Source organism: Lepisma saccharinum, chromosome 26 (assembly GCF_977018435.1).
Source record: "Lepisma saccharinum chromosome 26, izLepSacc3.1, whole genome shotgun sequence".
NCBI classification, from domain to species: domain Eukaryota; kingdom Metazoa; phylum Arthropoda; class Insecta; order Zygentoma; family Lepismatidae; genus Lepisma; species Lepisma saccharinum.
Window position 1 is genome coordinate 49720643 of NC_139254.1, and position 17778 is coordinate 49738420.

A 17778-nucleotide genomic window follows, 5' to 3' on the forward strand; every position below is an offset into this window, starting at 1 on the left:
ACCGTAGTACTATGTCACGTCATTTCAGGTGCTTGAAATCAAATCCTCCTAGGTTTATTCTCGGTAACTCCGACTGTAGGCACTTATCCTGACCGTATTATAATTCATGTAATGTTTAATCCGCGTGACAGGTGTCACGGGGAGCGATTCTGCGTTGTTGCGTTGCTTTGTCGTCGTTTAGTTAGTTAGTCACTTTGTTAATTAAAGCACGTAACACAGTTACTTACAGGGGATGGACAAACATATGGAAACACCTGCGAAGAAAAGCCGGAATGCTGTAGCTAATAAGGTGCAGGACCGCCTTTAGCTTCCAAAACGGCCTGCAGTCTCCGAGGAATGGACACATACAAGTCCTGGATGGTGGATAATGGGATCTGCACCATTCTTCATCTATAACGTTGATTAGTCCGCCGGAATAAGGATGTCTAGTTATGCCATAGTCCTTCTGTCTCTGTCACGCAGTGTACATTTTCGTCCACGCAGGTGTTTTATCTGATGATGTCTTTCCGAACACACTATTATGTAATCATGATCTTGGATAGAGTCCCTCTCGACACGCGAAATAACATGGCTACTTTGGTAACAGAGGCGCCTGCAAGACGGACACCAACAATGTGCCCTCTTTGAAACGCTGTCATCGCGGACATGATTCAGTATCAACTGCACTGTATGTTAGCTACAGCGCAACTGTCTACTCCTACCAGTTCGACAGGGTCTCACGGCGCAAAACAAAAGAATGTTTCACCTCGTCCGATTTCAAGTGGAAAAGTTGCGTCGATATCACCCGTTCCGATGTCGTGGTGTTTCCATATTTTTGTCCAGCCCCTGTAAGTATGTTCCACATACACGACAATTCATACCTTCACACGCCGTGTTCTATTCATTTCATTGACTTTTTGCATACGATTTGGACGCTGTCTGACTTTTACATTAGTTCATTAATGTTTTATTTGCAAATAGGACACCGTTTTAAATTAGCCTTCTTGTTTATATCCCACACTAGAGCTTCATTTCGAATGTATTATCTCTCTCTGTACTATTTTTCAATTTTTGTAACATTTCTCACTATTGTTATTAAATATACATTGTAGATTGAAGTGTGTAAATTACTTCACCTTTCATATTAATTATCTTACTTATGTTCTTCCTTTTTATGTAACTGTGAAAATACTTACAATATTGAAGTCAAAGGGAGTTAGTTTGTGTCTGCTAAGCAGGAACTTAATCAAGTCAAAGATAATGGAAAAGCAATAAAAATTAATCACAAATTACATTGAAAAGTATCAAAGTAAATTATAACCCTCAACCAAAAGAAAATAAAAGATAATAAAATCAAAACTACCGTTGAGTTCCAAATAAATATTAAATCACATTCTAAGCGGCAATTTCCAATTGGGCAAACCATTTTGCACATCGTTCATTTAGTTTGCTAATTAAAATAATATATGTGTTTAAAAACAAGTCAGGAATTTAGTTTCATTTGAAATGACCCCTATCTCTCGCATGAAGTTGTACCGTAATGTAAGATTGAAAATCACAAATAAAAAAGCACGGTATTAACTCCGCTATGAAATTCCAAATGCTAAAGTATATTAAAAATATCAATTTTCCAGATTTTGATTGCATCTGAAAGCTATTACTCTACTGTTCAAAATTATATAAGAAACCCTTGTATTAACTATCAAGTGATCAGGTACAATATAATATTATCTGAAGTAATGTCCATAAGAAAACTTGGATAATTGAATCTACAGATGTATTTATTGACACAGATACAGCTGGTTTTACCTGTATTGTATTACATTTGTTAGAATTAGTTACAATGTAAGAAAAGTGATTTTAAAATGTTTACTTTCGTTATTTAAATAATATCGTAACAATGATAGGAAAACCTGTACTAAAGTGATAATAGTCAGAGACTACAGCGTTAAAATTTCATCTTCATGTACCTAATAGTTTCTGTAATAAAGGAACATGAAGTTATGACAATTAAGCTAACATTGTCCTGGTAGGCAATTGATTGATTGATTGATTGAGTAGGTGTTTTAAGTCCACTTTCTGCACAATAAAGCTAATCGAGACTGGACCTGCGGTTTAAAGTGGGATCCGAACCACTATGTGCCTCCACCGGGTGTCGAACACAGGCAATTGAAACTTCATTAAGGTACCCCCAAAGAAATTAGTCTGCGCACGCCTCTGGACATAAGGTGGTCGGTCACATGACCCTCCACACCTCGTTATGTGTGAGGATGGTAAGGTCCGAGTTTTGTAAAGCTTTTCCGGAACATTACATTACCAAATTTCCAACTTTTTACATCGACTCTACAACATGGAAGACGAGATGCAAGAGCTTACCAAGAACTACAGCACGATGAGTATTTGTTGCAGCTGTCACTGAAAACAGACTAGTATATTCACTTCACTGGCTCGTTCTAAAAATATCTGGCCAAGTGCAAACGATCATATTTAAGTTTTAATATTGCTAAACTCAAAAAAATCCGATGTCGGAGGTTATTCAAGAGGAAATTTGAAAGCGGCGGGAGATCTTTAAAGGTTCTAGGAAGCATGCTCACCTTCAAAGGACGAAGCTGGTTTGTTGTTTATGGCTCATTGTGGTTAATGAACTGTGGTTGTGGTTTACCACAAGTGCTTGGGTAGCACGTGACTTGGATTTTCAACTTTGATTTACGTTTCAGTTCAATGTTGACGCCAGCAGCCCAAACAGTATGTCATCTCTTCATTTTTAGCACTGAATGATTGATTGATTCATTCAAATTAAAAATACTGATTGATTCATTCATTGATTTGCTTTATTTTACTTCACTTTTCTGCCACTTCTGGCTAATTGCGAAGATGAGGATGAGAGATGATATGATGAAATTGATGAATGGACACTCACAAACATCCATGCCCAGGCCAGGATTCGAACCCAGAACCCCTGGGAAATTAAAATTATTACAACGTCATCATTTGAGCTATTTGTACCCTTATGAGGACGAGGTGTGTGGGTATGTATGTGTGTTATAGATTTTGTCTAAAGGTCTCATAGAAAACAGGTTAGGCTTAGGGGAAACAGTAGTTGTGTGTGTCAAGCTGAGGTCCGCCATATTGAATTCAACTCAGGAATTTGAAATGGAAAGGGGTGATATGATAAATCAAATCAGGTTAGAATTTCACTAGAAATGCATTGATGAATGTATTTTAGACTTATCTTTAACCAGTAAGAAGTTATGAATGGATGCTTGAGACCATTTTCTCCTTCTCGAGGTGTCAGAAAAAAGCATTGCAATGCATAACGCGTGAGTAATGCATCAATACCATACTGACGTCTAGGGATATACGTTTACGTAGCATTGCACTTGATTTTATTCAGCGACACCCCAGAAGAGTTTAATATTGTGAATGATGTCTTGATGACTCTACCTTCTGGAAGAAAACTCCTTCACGGTGACAAAGCTAATGTTTATGTTCATGGTGATAGCCCATATTGGACAAATACCAGTTGCTAAATTAATTTATGGTATGGTGTGGTGTGGGCAAGGCGATTGGTTAGTCTATTTTTCATCGACGGTATCTTAAATGCTGAGGGCTACTTGGATTAATTAAGTGAACAGGTTCTTCATGCTAAATTTCCAACCTGTTGAATGGCCTACACGTTCTCCGGATCAAACACCTTTAGATTTTTATCTTTGTTACATGTTACATGTTCAAAGTGTTCGCCACTGTATTGACTGCACAGTTGAAGACTAAATCTTCCATTCTGCAACACTTTATGAATCAGGGTCACGGAAATTTGCTGACACGCCTCCACAGTGCGTTCTTTAAGGAGAATGCTCTGATTCTTTACCTTGTGCATCACGGCTTTTAGGTGGCCACACAAAACCAAATTGAGATGAGTGAGATCTGGGTTCCTTGGAGACCTTCATGCGGGAAATTCCCAATATGCGGGAAAATCTATGTTAATGTAACGTTGCGCTGTAAGCATGTAATGCGGAGGCGCGCCATTCTGTTAAAATCTTTTATCGGTTTAGACTTACCAAAAACTCTGTACACTCACGCAGTGACGTGCCCAGGATTTTCGATACGGAGGGGATACGTATTTTCTTAGTAGTCAGCCCTCATTTTGACATTTTTTCTTGCCTTTGACGTTCTAATAGGTATGCCCAAATGAAAAGGAGACCTTTGCTGTAGCGGCGTTGTATCTAATCGAAGAAGGTAAATTTGATTGCCGATAGATGGCGCGGTGTTTGTCCCAGTTTGCAAGTGTAGCGAACGACTTCGCCTGCTGTTTCCTCAGTTGGCGAGAGTGGTTGTAATCCAATTTCTTCGCGCAGAAGGCGAGCATGCTTCACAAATTTATCGCAGGCGGTACTGCAACACGTTGCTGAGGCTTAAACAGGCCATCAAAAACAAGCGCAGAGGTAAGCTCTCGAAGGGGATAGTGCTGTTCCAGTACAACGCTAGGCCACATGTGACCAAGAAGACCCTAGACCTGCTGAGAACATTTCAATGGAAAGTCCTCACACATCCTCCATACAGCCCCGATATTTCCCCATGTGACTCCCATATCTTCGGCCCCTTAAAACAATCACTGAAAGGTCAACGATTCACCTGTGACAAGGAAGTGCAGAACACCGTGGAAAACTGGATCCGTAATCAACCCAGGAGTTTCTACACTGAAGCCATCCACTCCCTTCTACACGCTAGGATCAGTGCATCCATATCAATGGCAATTATGTGTAGGTATCATGTTACACATTAATTGTAATTCACTTATTATATAATGCAAATATTCTGTAATATAATACTCTTTAGATATAACCGTAGTCTCCTTCTCATTTTGGATCACTGGTATGAACCCCCCCCCCCAAAAAAAACCTTTGGGCAAGCCACTACACCCACGTGTGTGGGGTGTGTGTGCGCATGTGTGTGCACTCGCAATCGTCCAGTCGATAGGGCGTGAAACTGCCACGTGGAAAACCCAGGTTCGATTTCTGGTGGGACTTTTTCCAGCAATATCCATGCATAGAGTGACTCTATGCTTAACTCAGCCTCTAATAAATGGGTACCTGGCAGCAACCCTGGGAGATAAAGACGCCTGGACCGTAGTGCTGACCACATCACCTCAACAAATTGCCGACATTGTGGACGCGTGGAGCCCCTATCTACACATCTACCACTCTCCTTCACGGAATGTTGCGATTTTCAAGGTCTAGATTAAAATTTCAATAATAAAATTTCTAAAATGGAACAAAAAGCCGCCTCGTTTCCTAATTCTCTATAGTATAGAACTGTAACTGACGTATTAGTGATTGGGATGATAAATACAGAAGGAACCCCTTTCTAATATAACATTGATTGATTAGCAAAGGATAATATCGATAAAAGATAAGCAAGATAAGCAAAGCTGCAATGATGATGATACTAATAGTAGAAAGATTATTATTAAACTTCAATAACCGTATTCACAATGCCATGAAATGTGTTGTAGCACTAAAATTCTATAAGATTTTTTTCTCTTTACATAGTAAAATAAATATCAAGAGAAATTCTAAAGAAAATTATTTTCGTGTAAAGCAATCTTACTGTCAATATTGTTATTTATTTATTGTGCTGCACACACTGCCATCTCACGTTAAAATTTGAATGTGTTGTCAAATTTTTCTTTGGTCGAACACGAGTGCAATTTTAGACTTAACAAGATTTTCAGTAAAAACGTTGTTCAACCTATTTCAATCATCGACTTTGTTGTGTCTTAAACACTTTGTTTCATTCGTAAGGATGGGTTTATTTACCAACTTTTGAAATGAAACCACTCAACCGTTGCAAAAAGCTGGACGAAATGCCAAGGAGAATCTAATACCAGGCCAAGCAAGCACCTAGTGTGGAAAGTATTAATCATGGATAAAAATGTTCAAGGATTAGTCTGAAATCTAATCGGGCTGTATTAGATAATCCTGAAAGGCCATTGGTTGTTTGTTCTGCACTTATGTTACGTAAGAGCACCTTCCCTGCAATTCTCCATTTACCGTCTCATTTCTCTTGTGGCTGATTGAAGAAAAGTGCATAGATGCTATTACAGGTTGCTGATTTGTGCGTAAACTGCAGTATTATAAATACATGGCTTAGTTGGTAGGCGTGCTACCACCAGTGATGTGCCGTAGACTATAAGTTTACGTGTACATGCGTTGTCTACACGTAATCTACGCGTAGATTACATTGGGTTGTAGTTTACATAAACTACGTAGACAATCTGAAGTGCATTTTCAAGGGTTTCATGAAAGGAAAGTGACATTTTCAACTATATTGGTTCCTAACGAAATGAAAAGGATCCTATTTACAGCAAAATTTCTCTTCTCTTCTATAATCAACTATGGAAGAAGATGAATAGTATGCAAAAAACAACAACAGATGGCAGTCTTGCGGCAAGAGTGGTCTTTTCCCCATAAAACACTAGAATATTTCCTACATTAGGTTTTTTCCTAGGTGAGAAATTGTTCGAATTTGGAAGAAAGAATATGAAAAGTTCTCCTCACACATCAGCAACTGATACGCTGTATAATTTTCTTTTAATTCCACGGCGCCCTTTGCTAAGTTATCACCTTTCGCCATGTTGTTTACATAGATGACGTAATCTACGTGTATAAAATAGTCTACGTGTAGAATGTAGACTATGGTTGTTTACGCGGAGAAGCACATCACTGGCTACCACTGCTTTGCTTAGGCCTACATGTAAGAACAGTGGCGTAGCAACATATCGCGAGGCCCTGGGTGAGATTAGAAATCTCAATGTGAATCTAACAAAATCTTCAGAGATACGTCAGCAAATTATCATATTTACATAATAATAATAAATTACTGACGATTTTATTCACCCTGATAATGTCTGTCTCTGTTTTCCGGGAACTGAAATCTGAAGCTCTAGGAAGTAAGGAAAAACTGCTAATACGAGTACATTATTATCCATGTCTCCTTGAGTTGAAAACAACGCAAGAATTTAAATGCCTCACACTTGCTTCGTGGTAGTTGGTGATGGTTTGTTGTTAACATATTAAAATCGAGAATGCAGTATCAAGGGAAAGAAGAAAATATAGACAAAGATATTTTCATTCAATAAAGAATAAATGAGTAAAAATGTACAAGCTAATTAACATGAATTTTAGCGTAAATGAGAGAGAAATTAGAAATACGACAATGACAATAATGTTTACTTTTTTCTGGATCCACTGGCTTAGGGTCCACCCAAATGAATGTTACGTCCCTGATTTGAGGCATTAATTCAAATTATAACGTTCAACTAGAATTTAAAAACAGAATGTTCTAATTTTATTGACCACGAAAATGAGTCATTTCCATCTATCCTCTCACTTCTACTATTGCATGTTTCGTATCAACCCCATGGAACTCGAGGCCCCGTGCGGTGGCTCACTTCGCCCACCCCTTGCTACGCCACTGTGTAAGAACACACGTACACATGGATGATTTTTATGAAGGCCAGTGCAGGCGATTGGGTTCCAAACTGGGGGAGCAAGGATAGTTTTCTTTCCCTTGCTAGATGAGGGAAAAGTGGAAGAGGAAAAGCGGGAAAATATTGGAGTTGCAACTGCCTTCCCACCAGTGATGTGCCGTAGACTATAAGTTTACGTCTACATGCGTTGTCTACATATAATCTACGCGTAGATTACATTGGGTTGTAGTTTACGTAAACTACGTAGACAATCTAAAGTGCATTAAAATAAATTTTCAAGGGTTTCATGAAAGGAAAGTGACATTTTCAACTATATTGATTCCTAACGAAATGAAAGGAATCCTATTTACAACAAAATTTCTCTTCTCTTCTATAATCAACTATGGAAGAAGATAAATTGTATGCAAGAAACAACAACAGATGGCAGTCGTGAGGCAAGAGTGGTCTTTTCCCCATAAAACACTAGAATATTTCCTATATTAGGTTTCTTCCTAGGTGAGAAATTGTTCGAATTTGGAAGAAAGAGTATGAATATTTCTCCTCACACATCAGCAACTGATACGCAGTATAATTTTCTTTTAATTCCACGGCACCCTTTGCTAAGTAATCATCTTTCGAAATGTTGTTTACACAGATTACGTAATCTACATGTATAAAGTAGTCTACGTGTAGAATGTAGACTATCGTTGTTTACGCGTAGATGCACATCACTGCTTCCCACGCACCCCTAATCGCAGCCACTGTCAATCCTGTGAACCAGTGTATTAGACATTATTGGTAGGAGTGTGCGGGATTCCGAAAAGTCGGGACCGAGATCGGTAAGAAATTTCCCGTGAATTCCCGACTTTTTGAGATCCCGAGCAGTCGGGAAATAGGCTACCGAATGGTCATTTTTAAAAGTCGTTAATTCTCGACGTTTTCTGCATTGTAAATGTCTGGAACTTATCGAAAATTGTTAGTTTTTGTACCAGAAATGCAAAAACAATCACTTAAAGTGATTATGACGTGTAGAATTCAAGATTTCCGGAGCTTCGGGATTTTTTTCCCCTTGACGAATGTCGGGATTTAAAAAAAATTTCCCTCCCGACCCAAAAAATTCTGTCCCGCACATACCTAATTATTGGTATTGCTTCGTAATAAAATAGTGTTTTAGAGTGGTCTTGACCGAAATTACCGAAACAAGAAAAGGACTATATTCAAACCCCGGAATTTGCTGAGTAAGAGCGCGCATAGTGGTAGAGAAGGGGGGAAATCGATTGGGTAGAGCGAAGCAGTACACGCTGCTGCGAAGGCTGATAGCTGCAGTCGCTTCCCTCTCCACGGAATCCCATCCCTTCTCGCGTGTTCATTGGTGGAGCCGTCTCGCGTCCCTACTTGCGCAGAAACTTGTGTTCGTTTGCTCGCTCCAGAGGTGGTCGGGACAGAGTATAGACTTGACGAGATCAGATCGAGAACGAGACATGTGTCACTAAAATCGAGACGAGAATGAGACTGATTCGAGACTTGTCATCTAGACTGTAATGCACATGATAATTTTCTTCAGTGTGAGCGTTATTAGAATACACCAAGGGAAGGCTGTCTTGATTCTTTAGATATAGAGTTGTTTAATGTGCAAAAACTTATAACTCTCCGTCCACTGCAAGAACGAAGTTAATATAAACAAATACCACGTGATTTCTGAGATGCAGTTTCTATCCTGTGTCTTAGTTCCGGTGTTATTGTGCCTGTGAATTTACTGGTTGTACTAACTGTACAGCTCGTAATATGATCCCGCAACTGCAACATGCACTTTATACATACGCATCAGGCCCGTACACAGCATTATTTTTCGGAGGGGCAGAGAGAACACAGAGAAGATGCGAAATGCTCTGGGGATGATTAAATGCTGTTATTTTACCTCGCTTTTCTGCCATTGGATGAAGAGGATGGGTGATGATACGATGAAAGGATCACGCTCACAAAGAACACTCATGCCCATGCCGGGTTCGAACCCAGGACACTTGGCGTCGTAGCGAGCTGTGTTATTCACTCCGCCGAGGTGCTCGGCGAAATGCTGTCGGAGTACATGCAGGGAGGTTATTTCAGTCGTTCACCGCCAGCGTGACGGCCGTTCCGCGGACTCTTCATGCAACAGGTCCCGGCAAATTGCGTTCAGGAAGTCCGTAACAGAAACCGCTTGTTTTGTAATGTTTCCACTTTTCACAATTACAGTTACAATTACAATTGAAATAAGCACGTACCTTGTCGCACGGATGCAGGAAAAGGTGTCCTCCCAAATACAAATATTTCCGGCACCTTATTTCTGACATCTAATCTTAGATTAGACATCGCTACTTTATCCTCAGTTGACAGAAAGGGAAGACAGCATCCCGGCGCATAAAGCAAACCGAAAGCGTAAAATGATATTTAAAAGTAATAATAATGATGATCACTAACCTCCTGTGTTATAAGAGATGTTGAAAATGACTTCCTTCAACAGCAATACAACACGTTTCTTAGGTTCAAGAGATCCTGTCTATCGTAATCCCTGACCACTTTTCTGCAAGAATTCGTTTTCACGTAATTATCGTACATAAAAACTCTATGTTCAAGACTATATTTGTTTAACGACATAAGTAATGAATGAATAACAATTAACACACAATAAAGCACTGGCCACGAGTAAGCACATTACAATAACACAGTATAAGCAACACGCGTACTGTTGAACGCAAACAGAATTGAACATGAACGAACACTGACGTCTGGTAGCCGACAGTGTTGCTAACCATTTTTCGGCAATGTCCCTACAGACGTAGTCAAAATGTCCCTACAACTGACCAAATGTCCCTACGCCAAGTAAAGTGACTAAAAAAAAAAACACCTCATGAGCATGCAAACAGAAGATAAAATATACACATTTACTTACCAAATCTTTCTGCTCGGTGCTTCCACAATTAATGAAGGAGCGAATTTACAATACAGGACCTCTCCCCGATTTTTTGTAATATTTCGCATACTCACTAATTGAGGCCTCCTAATCACGAATTTGAAGTTAAAATTTGGGGGGTCACGTGTAGAAATTGCAAAATAAGTGACATTGAGTGGTCCGCGATCGGCACGATTGCTTATTATTTACCGGAAGATTTTGTGTTTCCAGTACTTAAAAAACGAAATATACATTCCTGATATTACTACGACCCCAAATTTTAACTATGTTTGCCTATCCTAACCTAACCTAACCGTACCTGAATGGTTCGTGGGGCTATCCGTCAATGGTTTGTTGGGCTACCCGTGCATGTTTTTTTCGAGCCCAAATTTTAACTATGTTTGCCTAACCTAACTTAACCTAAACTTACCGAGAATGGTCAGTGGGGCTATTCCTGAATGGTTTTGCGGTAATTGTGATTACGAACCGATAAAAAATATTATTTTCGTAGCACTTTAACGGCAAACGTTCATCATCGAAGACGCCATTTTCGTATCCTGCAATTTTATGATTGATGTACTGTTGCCAAATTTACCTGTAATCAAATCAGTTCTTCTACATCGTGATTGTCGCTGTCACATGTAAGCACGTTCTTTGGGCAATATACTGAAATCCATAAGTTTATTAATTAGCTCACAGCCATCCTCCTGCACACTCCACCTAACAATCTGTACAACATTAACAACTTTTTTACTGTTCTCTTCCGCCATTCTTACACGATCCATGCTCTCCAAGTATGAAATCAACAGTGTGGCAACGCTGTAGACAGCGTAACTAATTGTAATTTGTTCATATCAACAAATATGGCTACCATACTTGTATACGGAGAATCATTGCGAGAATTGAAAAGCTTATTTTACAACTTCTACACGTTAATGAACATTTTTTCCCCCTCACCCCAACATGTTAACTTGAGATAAATAATCACGAATAATTATTTCGTGAGTATAAGACGTAGCATAGAAATTACAGAAGGGTCCGGTATTGTAAATTCTTGCCTTAATGAATAATAGGGGTGTGCTGGACAGAATTTTTTGGGTCGGGACGGGATCGGGACGGTAATTTTTTTAAATCCCGACATTCGGGACTGAAAAATTTGCAATTTCCCGACCAAGTCGGAAAATTTTCTGGACGGGAAATGTTCGAAATTTCCCGAAGCACTGGAAATCTCGAATTTTACAAGTCATTTTCACTTTAAGTGATTGTTTTTGCATTTCTAGAATAAAAACTTACAACTTTCGATAAGTTCCAGAAACTTACAAGGCAGAAAACGTCGAGAATTAACGACTTTTTAAAGTAAAGAATCCAGCACACCCCTAATGAATAACGTTGAGTCGTTTACTGTTGATTATGTTATTTGAAGTCATACATGCTGCTGCTGTGAAGAGATAGATGTTGGTTGGTGATGCTGTATTTCCTGCATTCTTTAACAATTTTGGTCCCATTTTATTTCCCTTTTTTGTTTTTGTATCACTTAACATTGAAAATATTCTTTCCGTTTCCGCGTTAGAATGCGGCAATGTTAGCACTATTTTCGCGAGAGTGGAAATGTTTTCAAAAAGGAACTTGCCTTGAAAGTTTTTGGTAACCGATAACATGTTCCAAAATTCTGATGGAGATCTGTTAGTTAGTTCTTTTTTCTCCTCCTCGCTAAAGTATCCAGATAAACTAATTCATAAAATGTAATTTACCAAGATTGAAAAAAGTACCTACGTTTTCCCTCATTTGGCAAAATCTGTCCCTACGTTCCTACGCGGGCGAAATTTAGTAAAAAGTCCCTATGCGTAGGGACATGTCCCTACGGTTGGCATCACTGCCGACACGTGCAGTATGAAGCGCCCTCTCGCGGCTGACAACTCACCCAACCCCCGATAAGCTGCAGGCGCTGTCGCGACAACTGAGAATAAAGTAGCGATGACTAATCTAAGATTAGATGTCAGAAATAAGGTGCCAGAAATATTTGTATTTGGGAGGACACCTTTCCTGCATCCGTGCGACAAGGTACGTGCTTATTTCAATTGTAATTGTAACTGTAATTGTGAAAAGTGGAAACATTACAAAACAAGCGGTTTCTGTTACGGACTTCCTGAACGCAATTTGCCGGGACCTGTTGCATGAAGAGTCCGCGGAACGGCCGTCACGCTGGCGGTGAACGACTGAAATAACCTCCCTGTATTAGTTGCGACCACCAATGTTATGGTAATATTGCAGCTGGAGCTGAAGGTACTATCGTAGTGTTGCAATATTATGGTCCAAAGTAACGGAAGAAATTGAACTCACCCATGCCCCCCCCCCCCCCCCCCCGCGGACCCTGCAATCAGCAACACAGTCGCTTACAGATAAAAGCTTTCACACGGCGAAAAGCTTAGCTCTTATTGCTTACAATCAATTCTCAGAAATATTCGAATAGTAGCTACTATGTTCCGCAAATTTAACAATGGTTTCGTTTGTTGCAGAGTGATTGTTGCAGAGAAGGGGCAGGCATGTAGCGGGTACCTTGGAAAGTAGGTGGCAAGTGTGTGTTCCGTCAGTGACGTGTGCAGTTAGCCATGGAGCGCTGAACAGTGGCGGAGATTATTTGTGCTGTAGAGTGCTTTATTAGGGGCGTCTCTCTCACCAACACACAGAGATCATTTCGGCGACAACTGCTTATTAACTGTTCCTGTTAGATGAGTGTGCTTCATCCTCATCATCAACGTGTCCAGCAGTGTCGGCTGTTGCCTTATTAATCCGCTGACAGCATTACCCACGGACCACCTTATGGTGATCTGACAGACGTGGCACTACTTGCATCTTGCACGGGTGAAAGTTTAAGTCCACGTGCAACATTCGCCGAATGCTTCTGTCCGATATTTTCAACGCTAAAGCATGTTTAAGTGGTGATCTGCATGGACTCCGCACTGCAGAGACACGGACGGCCGGGTGGTGATTCATTCTTCACACTACCGTCTTCACACCATTGTCTTACCCAACAACGCATAGCAACAGAAGAAGGTGCATCACATCGATTCAGTTGTCGTCGAAATGTTCGCTGTGTGTTGGTGAGAGGGACACTTCTAATAAAGCACTCTACAGCCACTGTTCAGCGCTCATGGCTAACTGCCCATGTCACTGACGGAACAACACTTGCCAACTACTTTCCAAGGTACCCCCTACATGCCTGCCCCTTCTATGCAACAATCACTCTGCAACAAACGAAACCATGGATTATTAAAACCAGTTTACTATTTCTGCAGCTATAATAAAGAAAATGTGTAAAAGTGAGTTAACCAAAAAAAAGTCGGGACAAGAGTTAAAGGAATTCACTGTCCCGACTAAATCAGGACTTCTTGTAGCTTTACATCAAATTCTAAAACTACCCAATATTACAGATTGCAGACTTCTCAAACCTGTCTCTTTCCACAACAAACTCATTCATTTATGCGAGGACAAAATCGATTTTTTTACAAATTTCATAAGACTATATCGTTGATATCTTTTTCGTGGTCTTTCATAAGTTCACATTTAAATATTTCATAATTCGAGGGGGAGGGCATTCCCCCCATGCCTCTTCCCTTGGTTGCGCACAGGTGTCATTGGAACAGGATTTCCCTTAAGCCATGTGTACTTGTTTACATTAATTTAGTTCATATAGCGAGTAGAAAATAGTTTGTTTTAAATGTTTATTTCAGCTCGGAAGACGAGACGAAATCGTATCGTTCTACCTACTGGATATCCAAACCTGGCTCACTGACGCCGAAGGAAAAAGCGCTAACTATTAAGCACACGGGAGCACTACCAATCAAATTAAGGCTACAATATAGTACCTACCTGTGAAACAACTCTGAACACAATCGCCGAGCACAACAGAACGAATGCGTAAGATTCGACAGGAATTTCGCTTTTGTTCCCAACGTTATCAAATTTATATATAAATATGCGGAGAGTGGGGGGAGACGTATTGAGACCGATAGCTCCTTGAGGATGCATTGTCTTTTAACCTGACCTAATCTCTCACCGTGAGATCGTGTTGACACGTCGGATTCTGTTGTGTCACTAATGCCAGTGTCAAAGTCCATCGTCAACCTCAGTCGCGGCGTGATTCAACGAGTGTACCTTGTCTTCGAATGTCACATCGTTCACTCTTTTATCGTTTTTTACCGCTTTTGTGCGTGCGTCTGCGTAAGTTTAGAAGTTTTGCGTGACGTACCGGATAGGGTACTTTGGTCAGGAAGCTGATAGGTACAAAGGCTGGTGTCTGGGTGGTGTCATTCATTTTGTATTTTAGCCGATCTCCTTTGCGAAGTGGTTAGCACATCGCGCTGCGACGACCAGAGATCCTGGGTTCGAATCGTGATCATGGGCAGTGAAGTAGCAACACATCGCGAGGCCCTGGGCGAGATTACCATCCCTTATTTACATTTGAAATCTCAATGTGAATCGATACAAAATCTTCAGGGGTACGTCAGCAAATTATGATATTTAAATAATAATAAATTACTGAAGAAAATATTTAATAATTTCACTCACCCTAATAATGTCTTTCTTTGTTTTTCGGGAGCTGAAACATGAAGCTGTAGGAAGGAAGTAAGAACTGCTTATATTATCCATTGCCTTCTTGAGTTGCAAACGACCCAAGCATTTAAATGATTAGCGGCAGTTGGAGGTGTATTATTGTTAACATATTAAAATCTGGAGTGCAAGGTCAAGAGGAAGAATTAAATACAAGACAAATAACTTTATTCCAGAAAAGAATAAATGGGTAAAAATGTCCACTGAAGTTATTGTGAATTTTTGCGTAAATGTTTCACATGAGAAATATGACAATAATTTTTACTTTTTCCGGTTCCCCTTAGGCTTAGAGCCCCCCGTCTGTATGCTACACTCCTGATTTGACGTATTATATCGTTTAGCTAGAATTTAAATCCAGATAAAAAAGAATGTTTTAATTTTATTGCCTACAAAAATTAGCCACATCTTTCTTTTCCCTCACTTCTATTTAATACGTTTTTTTTTGTATCATCCCCAGAGATGCGAGGCCCATTCAGACGCGAGGCCCCGGGCGGTCGCCCACTTCGCCCACCCCTTGCTACGCCACTGATCATGGTTGTTCTTTGTGTGTGTCCCTTCATCACTTTCATCACATCATAACTTATGAATTAATAATCGTCGCGATTAACCGAATGTGGCAGGAGAGCGAAGTAAAATAAATGAAATGAAATTAATCATTTTGTATATTTTTTATATTTAGCACTATTTTTCTGAGGTGCCAGAGCCGCGGTGGTATAATTGGTAGGGTGTCTGACTACCACCCTCGAGACCCTGGTTCGATTCCTAGGGTGGTGATCTAAGACTGGAATTATTCCGGCCTTGTCCCCGCATGAAGCGTCTCCGGGGCTCACCAAGTCTCAAATGAATGGGTACCTAGGCAAGAACACCTGCAGGATTATTTCTCAGAGAATGTTTTATTATTATTATTGCTATTATTACTACTTCTATTGTTGTTATTATTTTTTGTTATTGTCATTGTTATTACTACTACTACTTATGTTTTTATAAAAAATACATGCGTTTTTAACTTCCATATTCTGTATATCTATATACAATTTGCATAACTATATACTGTCAAAAAGCTGTTTTTATCGTTATCTGATTATAATCAGCGTAAAATAGATTGTAAGCTTAAATATAACCCTACTTCAAATAAAAATAATAATAGTTGTTGTAACTTACGACCTGAAAGTCACGGAAAACAACATTATTTGTTGTAAAGTATCGCTACAATTTTACCATTCGAATTGCATTAACTTTCTTCAGAAATTTCAGGGAGGCAGGTGCCCCCCTGGCCCCTCCCTGCGGGCGCCCTTGTACCTGGGGTCAACCCTAGGGGCGGAGTGTGGTACTGATCGTATCACCTCCAAATGGCCGAGATCGAGAATGTGTTGGGGGGGCCCTATCCCCACATCCCCTAAATGTACCTTCATGGCTCTATGCACGGGGAACTCTTCACCTTTTAACTATTTTTCTGAGGTGTATGGCATGTCCTAGTCAGACGCAAACTCTCTTCCATGTTGCAACCCCTGGGAAGCATAAGGTCCCTTGGGGTAATAACGCCACGTTAAGGTTCTGTCAATTGTATCTCTACTGATGAAATTTCTCTTTCACAAGCAAGCAAAGGGTAAGATAGAAAAGCTTATGCAGTACGTACAGAATAGCCAAAGGGTAGCTGAAATCCAGAAACAAATGTCCCGTCCACTTATTACACTTTCTATATTAAATTACGAGGTCGCTAATTGGAACTGGGCGTAAGGTTTAATGTTGGATACAAGGCTTAAGATATAAAAAATATTAGCCAATATCTCTAAACATATCATGAACTGAAATGTCGTCTTCTGCAAAAACAGTCCTTTGCTTTCCCTTTCACTTGGGCTACTTTCGTGTTTGAGGCTATTTCTTCATTAGCTGCTATCAACAGGTAGGTATCCATAAATACATTTGGGGGGTGGGGGAGTGTCCGACCAAGTGTCTCAATAACAATAATAATAATAATTGATTTGATTGATTTATTGATTTGCTTTATTTTATTTCGCTTCTCTGCCACTTTTGGCTAATTTGCGAAGATGGGGATGAGTGATGATGCGATGAAATTGATGAATGGACACTCACAAACATCCATGCCCAGGCCGGGATCCGAACCCGGGATCCCTGACGTCGTACCTCGATGTGATACTAATAATAATGAATTATGATATTATTAATTAAATTTTCAAATTAATTAATGAGTACTGTATTGTTACGTATTATTTCATGAATAGGAAAAAAGTTGGCAACAACAGCATGTATTCATTTTCTAGGTTACTTGTAGTTAATATCGCCAACTGCCCTGGCAAGGAACTTAATGTCAAATACATAAAGAATTGAATATTTAAAAACAAGAAGGGTTGATTGAGTGATTTGCTTTATTTTGCTTAGCTTTTTCTGCCACTTAATTTTTGAAGATGGGGATGAGTGATGATATCATGAAATTGATGAATGAATCCATGCCCAGGCCGGGATTTGAACCCCGGACACCTGGCGTCGTAGCGCAATGTGCTAACCACTCCGCCACGGAAGCCGGTAACAAAAAAGAAGTTCGGCAAAAATAATTGTACGGTGATCGCCTTTAATTGCCTATTACAAATTACGAAAAGTAATGTTCCTGATTAATATTTGATGCATATTATAAGTTATAAGCAGTAGTGTGCATAAATCTTTGGAACTGTCCTTGAAAGCCGTGTGAGCCAAATTCCTTGCCTTCCAATAAGTTCAGCGGAATTAATTAACGATCCCTTAAATAACAAATGACTGATTCCACATCAAATGA

At 39.8% G+C, this 17778-nt stretch overlaps 1 protein-coding gene across 1 annotated transcript in view; it reads right to left on the minus strand.

The window, feature by feature from the left end:
- Positions 1 to 14331, minus strand: part of LOC145979815 (clavesin-1-like) — a 76241-nt gene extending 61910 nt beyond the window's left edge. The window contains exon 1 of the mRNA XM_083112836.1: positions 14247 to 14331. The gene's annotated coding sequence lies outside the window, so the exon portion shown is untranslated. The remainder of the gene's footprint in view (positions 1 to 14246) is intronic.
- Positions 14332 to 17778: the final 3447 nt, after the last annotated feature.